This window comes from Ovis aries, chromosome 2 (assembly GCF_016772045.2).
Source record: "Ovis aries strain OAR_USU_Benz2616 breed Rambouillet chromosome 2, ARS-UI_Ramb_v3.0, whole genome shotgun sequence".
Classification (NCBI taxonomy): domain Eukaryota; kingdom Metazoa; phylum Chordata; class Mammalia; order Artiodactyla; family Bovidae; genus Ovis; species Ovis aries.
The window spans coordinates 212,942,485-212,948,736 of record NC_056055.1 but is presented as its reverse complement, the minus strand read 5'-3'; the positions used below and the strand labels follow the sequence as shown (position 1 = coordinate 212,948,736).

Below are 6,252 nucleotides of genomic sequence, written 5' to 3'. Positions count from 1 at the left end.
AAACAGGGACTCAAACCAATGCTTGCATACCAGTATTCCTCAGAATATTATTCACAATAGTCAAAAGGTGGAGACAACCCAAGTGTTCATCAACAGATGACAATATTCAAAACACAGCATATATGAGCAATGAAATATTCATTCATAAAAAGGGACACATCTCTAATAGATGCTACCACATGGATGAACTTTGGAAATATAGTGGTAAGTGAACTCAGCCAGACACAAAAGGACAAATATTCTGTAATTCCTCCATTATTTTTCTTCATCTTCATCACCACTGAAATTACTCCAGTGAATCAGTCTTTAACCAAAGTTGTCTCTGAGATCCTGGCATTCCTAATTTTTATCTAGTAATCCTGTTGGAATTGTACAAGGATCAGTTTTATGTTATTTCTGTTTTACCATCATGATATAAAACAGTGTTCCTCACAGAGAATAGTAGAAGTTGAGTGATAATGTGTGTTAACCTACAACAGTTAAAACAAAACATGCAAACATACACTGGTCTTAGTCTCTCAGGGCTAAGGTGAAGGTAAGGTGAAGTCGCTCAGTCGTGTCCGACTCTTTGGAACCCCGTGGACTGTAACCTACTAGGCTTCTCCATCCGTGGGATTCTCCAGGCAAGAATACTGGCGTGGATTGCCATTTCCTTCTCCAGGGGATCTTCCCGACCCAGGGATTGAACCCGGGTCTCCTGCATTGGAGGCAGACGCTTTAACCTCTGAGCCACCAGGGAACTCTCAGGGCTGCTATAATAAAAAATACCATAATCTCATAACTTATACAGCAAATATTTATTTCACATAGTTCTGACGACTATAAAGTCAGTAATTAAGATCCAGGTAAATTCTCTCTGTGGGGTTGCAAAGAGTCAGATATGACTTAGCAACTGAAAAACAACACCAGATATTCTGTTAGGTAAATGTCCACATATTGATTCAGAGGACTGTCTTCTTTTGCGTCCTCATGGCTGAAGGATGAGAGAGCTCTCTAGAGTCTCTTTTATAAGAGCACTAATCTCATTTACTCAGACTTAAATTGAAGAAAGTAGGGGAAAACACTAGACCAATCAGGTATGACCTAAATCAAATCCCTTACAATTATACAGTGAAAGTGAGAATAGATTTAAGGGACTAGATCTGATACAGTGCCTAATGAACTATGGACGGAGGTTTGTGACATTGTACAAGAAACAGGGATCGAGACCATCCTCAAGAAAAAGAAATGCAAAAAAGCAAAATGGCTGTGTGAGGAGGCTTTACAAATAGCTGAGAAAAGAAGAGAAGCCAAAAGCAAAGAAGAAAAGGAAAGATATACCCATTTGAATCCAGAGTTCCAAAGAATAGCAAGGAGAGATAAGAAAGCCTTCCTTAGTGATCAATGCAAAGAAATAGAGGAAAACAACAGAATGGGAAAGACTAGAGATCTCGTCAACAAAATCAGAGATACCAAGGGAACATTTCATGCAAAGATGGGCTCGAAAAAGGACAGAAATGGTGTGGACTTAACAGAAGCAGAAGATATTAAGAAGAGGTGGCAAGAATACACAGAAGAACTGTACAAAAATGATCTTCAAGACCCAGATAATCATGATGTTGTGATCACTCACACAGAGCCAGATATCCTGGAATGTGAAGTCAAGTGGCCTTAGGAAGCATCACTATGAACAAAGCTAGGGAAGGTGGTGGAATTCCAGTCGAGCTGTTTCAAATCCTAAAAGATGAAGTGCTGCACTCAATATGCCAGTAAATTTGGAAAACTCAGCAGTGGCCGCAGGACTGGAAAAGGTCAGTTTTCATTTCAATCCCTAAGAAAAGCAATGCCAAAGAATGCTCAAACTGCCCCACAATTACACACATGTCACACGCTAGCAAAATAATGCTCAAAATTCTCCAAGCCAAACTGCAGCAATACGTGAACTACGAACTTCCAGATGTGCAAGCTGGTTTTAGAAAAGGCAGAGGAACCAGAGATCAAATCGCTAACATCTGCTAGATCATCAAAAGAGCAAGAGAATTCCAGAAAAACATCTTTTCTGCTTTATTGACTACGCCAAAGCCTTTGACTGTGTGGACCACAGCACACTCTGGAAAATTCTTCAAGAGATGGGAATATCAGACCACTTCATCTACCTCATGAGAAATCTGTATGCAGGTTAGGAGGCAACAGTTAGAACTGGATATGGAACAACAGACTGGTTCCAAATAGGAAAAGAGTCGGTCAAGGCTGTATATTGTCACCCAGCTTATTTAACTTATAAGCAGAGTACATCATGAGAAATGCTGGGCTGGATGAAGCACAAGCTGGAATCAAGATTGCTGGGAGAAATATCAATAACCTCAGATATGCAGATGACACAACCCTTATGGCAGAAAGTGAAGAGGAACTAAAGAGCCTCTTGATGAAAGTGAAAGAGGAGAGTGAAAAAAAATGGCTTAAAGCTCAACATTCAGAAAACAAAGATCATGGCACCTTGTCCCATCATTTAATGGCTTATAGATGGAGAAACAGTGTAAACAGTGGCTGATTTTATTTTCTTTTTGGCTCCAAAATCACTGCAGATGGTAATTGCAGCCATGAAATTAAAAGATGCTTACTCCTTGGAAGAAAAGTTATGACCAACCTAGACAGCATATTAAAAAGCAGAGACATTACTTTGCCAACAAAGGTCCATCTAGTCAAGGCTATGGTTTTTCCAGTGGTCATGTATGGATGTGAGAGTTGGACTACAAAGAAAGCTGAGCACAGAAGAATTGATGCTTTTGAACTGTGGTGTTGGAGAAGACTCTTGAAAGTCCCTTGGACTGCAAGGAGATCCAACCAGTCCATTGTAAAGGAGATCAGCCCTGAGTGTTCATTGGAAGGACTGATGTTGAAGCAGAAACTCGAATACTTTGGCCACCTGATGCGAAGAGCTGACTCATTTGAAAAGACCCTGATGCTGGGAAAGATTGAAGGTGAGAGGAGAAAGGGACAACAGAGGATGAGATGGTTGGATGGCATCACCGACTCGATGGACATGAGTTTGAGTAAATTCTGGGAGTTGGTGATGGATAGGAAGGCCTGATGTACTGCTGTCCATGGGGTTGCAAAGAGTAGGACACGATTGTGAGACTGAACTGAACTGAACTGAACTGTATCTCATTTATGAGAGCTCCACTAATATGACCTAATCAGCTCCCAAAGCCCTGCTTTCTAATACTATCAAACTGAGGGGTAGGATTTTGGCATGAATTTTGTAGGGAACACAAACACTTAGTCTATTGCAACGTACACAGTGAAGTAGTCCATATATAAAATTTAAATGAAAGAGTTTCTTTGATGGTATTAATTCCAAGGAAAAGGCAGGCGTCACTCTTGATGTCATTTTACAATATAAGGATTAATCAGTGTATAATTTAAACCTTCTTGTCAACAGTTTCTCTGCATTTCCAAGGATTTAACCAACCAGGATCTGTGCAGTACTCTAATATTTACTAATAAAAAGTATCCATGCACAAATAGATAAGGCAGTTCAAATCTGCATTATGCAAGTGTCAACTGTACTTCAAGTAGAGCTAGTCAAATTATTAGAAAAAGAGAGAAATATGACCTTAGAGTAAATGTTCATTTGCATTATATATTTTCATATGTTTTACAGGATAAAAATGAAGTATTAAAATATTTCCCAGAAAAATAAGCCGTTCAGATTTAAACTGTTTCTTTAAATTTCTTTTACTAAACAAAAATTAAACACTAGGTATTAGAAAATAATGGAAAATAAATATATATTTTAAAATAATAAATGGCTTTTATTTAAAATTTTTCTTAATAGGATTTTTATATCTAACACAAATACTAAAAAGTCAAGCTTAAAAATTACATCTTATATTAAAGTTAACTAAAATTAGGTGAAGTCTTTGTATAATAAAAGCTATAGAAGGTTGCATTTTACCAACAATAAAATTTTTAAAAGCCAGTGCTTCTTTTTTTTTTTTTTCAAACTAAGAATCTCTAATCTCTGAACCACAGCTGATGCCAAAGATAATAGAATTGATTCTAAATCAGCCCAGTAGGCAATGTAAAAACTATTCCTGCTGAACATGTTCTTTCTACTTTGAGAATCAAAAGCCTAATCTTGTTATATTTAAATGTGTAACCCCTGTCCTGTCACATTCTGATAAACATCTTTTAGTGCTGGAAGAGCAATTTTCTCTTTAGCTTAAAAACTTCTGTCTTTTACTTTAAATAGCAAGTGATTTATTGTCAACCTGCAAATTTTATTTTTGAATTATTTATTTTCTTCTGCATTGATATTTTTAGTTTGTGAAAGGATATTTAAATACGAAGTGGTTTCAATTGGTTCATGTGGTCTTGCTCCTCTGATTTACTTCACTCACTCTAATAATAATTTTTTTTATTTATATGTTGTCCTACAAATGATCATGATTTAAACTTCTTATTGAGAACTATTTAGAGATATTTGGTCTCACAGAAGTAAAAAAAAAAAAAAGCAATATAGGAGGAGAATGGCTACATATATATGTATGGCTGAGTCCCTTTGTTGTTTACCTGAAGCTATCACAACCTTGTTTGTTAACTGGTTATATCACAATACAAAATTAAAAAGTGTAAAAAAAAAGCAATATAGGGTAGACAATGCAAATCTCATATGAATTTGTTCATCAATGAGAGATTTTGGTTCATTTTTTTTTTCTTCTTCTTTTGCTCTGCTGGGTCTTAGTTGCTGTGCTCAGTCTTTTTCCCTAATTGCGGCAAGTTGGGACCACTCTCTAGCTGCGGTACTCATGTTCTCATTGCTGAGGCTTCTCTTATTGCAGAACATGACCTCTGGGATTGCAGACTTCAGTGGTTACAGCACACAAGCTCAGTAGTTGTGGCTCACAAGTTTAATTGCCCTGTGGCATGTGGGATCTTCCTGGGCCAGAAATCAAACCCATGTCCCCTGTATTGCATGCTAAGTTGCCTCAGTTGTGTCTGACTCTTTGTGACTCTATGGACTAAGGCCCACTAGTCTCCTCTGTCCCTGGGAGTCTCCAGATTAAAATACTGGAGTGGGTTGCCATGCCCTCCTCCAAGGGATCTTCCTCACTTAGGGACTGAACACACATCTCTTATGTCTCTTGCATTGGCCGGTGGATTCTTAACCCCTGGGCCACCATAGAAGTCCCTTAATCATCTTTTGATCTGCTCTGCAAAGCGAGACTCTTCAGAATAAAATCTACATATTAGCCCACATAAAAATAAAATATTAACTAGCAGGTGATATTTTTTGCCAAACAACATTTTTTAGACCCCAAATATGCAAGTTTATCTGTTTTTGCCATTTTAAAATAAACAACATATATTTAAAGCTGCTTGAATGGATAGTATATTCCACCCAATGCTGAATTAGCTTAACTACTGAAATCCACACCTCATCATACATAAAACAAGTTTTCTGCCTTTCTTCATGATGATAGATAAAAAAGCTACTATGTAACTATGTAAAAAATCAACTATTTAAGTATGTATTAAGAATCGTGAATGACTAAGGACAGCATATTCCTAAGCTTATTCATAGTTTTTAATACTGCCAAAGAGTGCAAGCTTTCTGAATAGATGGAAAAGATTGTGTGGACTATGATTTTTTCTCCATTTGAAAATGCCAGTGATCCTTATGCTCAAGATTTTGAAGATCTCATTAATCAAATCACAATTTAAGAAGTAGACTCTGAAATGCACTATGTACTCTCTTTTTTGGAGAATCATTGCAAAATGCTCTGGTTTGACTTTAGGACATTCTTGATTTATACAGGCATGAGTGGTCAAACATGATAAACTTCTTTCAAATGAGACCCAAGAGTCATGAAAGTCTTTGTCCTCCATGGATAGAATTCTGTGGAAGACTGATACAAAGAGCCAACTTATTGGAAAAGACCCTGATGCTGGGAAAAATTGAGGGTAGGTGGAGAAGTGGGGGCAGAGGATGAGATGCTTGGATGCATCATTGACTCCATGGAAATGAGTTTGAGCAAACTCCAGGAAGTAGTGAAGGACAGGGAAGCCTTGGGTGCTTCAGTCCATGGGATTGCAAAGATTCAGAAATGACTGAATGACTGAACAACAGTGTTTACAACTGATTCTCATTGTTGTACTGCGGAAACCAGCACAACATTGTAAAGCAATTATCCTCCAAATAAAAAATAAACATCAAATTTTACATAGGTGATCCCTTTCAGCTCTTCTGGCATTAATTAGATGGTGCCA

The 6,252-nt window shown here is 37.5% G+C and overlaps 1 non-coding gene across 1 annotated transcript; it reads right to left on the bottom strand.

Moving 5' to 3' along the window:
- Positions 1 to 667: 667 nt before the first annotated feature.
- On the bottom strand, positions 668 to 739 carry TRNAW-CCA (transfer RNA tryptophan (anticodon CCA)). Its single transcript has one exon. It is a non-coding gene; the product is annotated as a tRNA-Trp (tRNA).
- Positions 740 to 6,252: the final 5,513 nt, after the last annotated feature.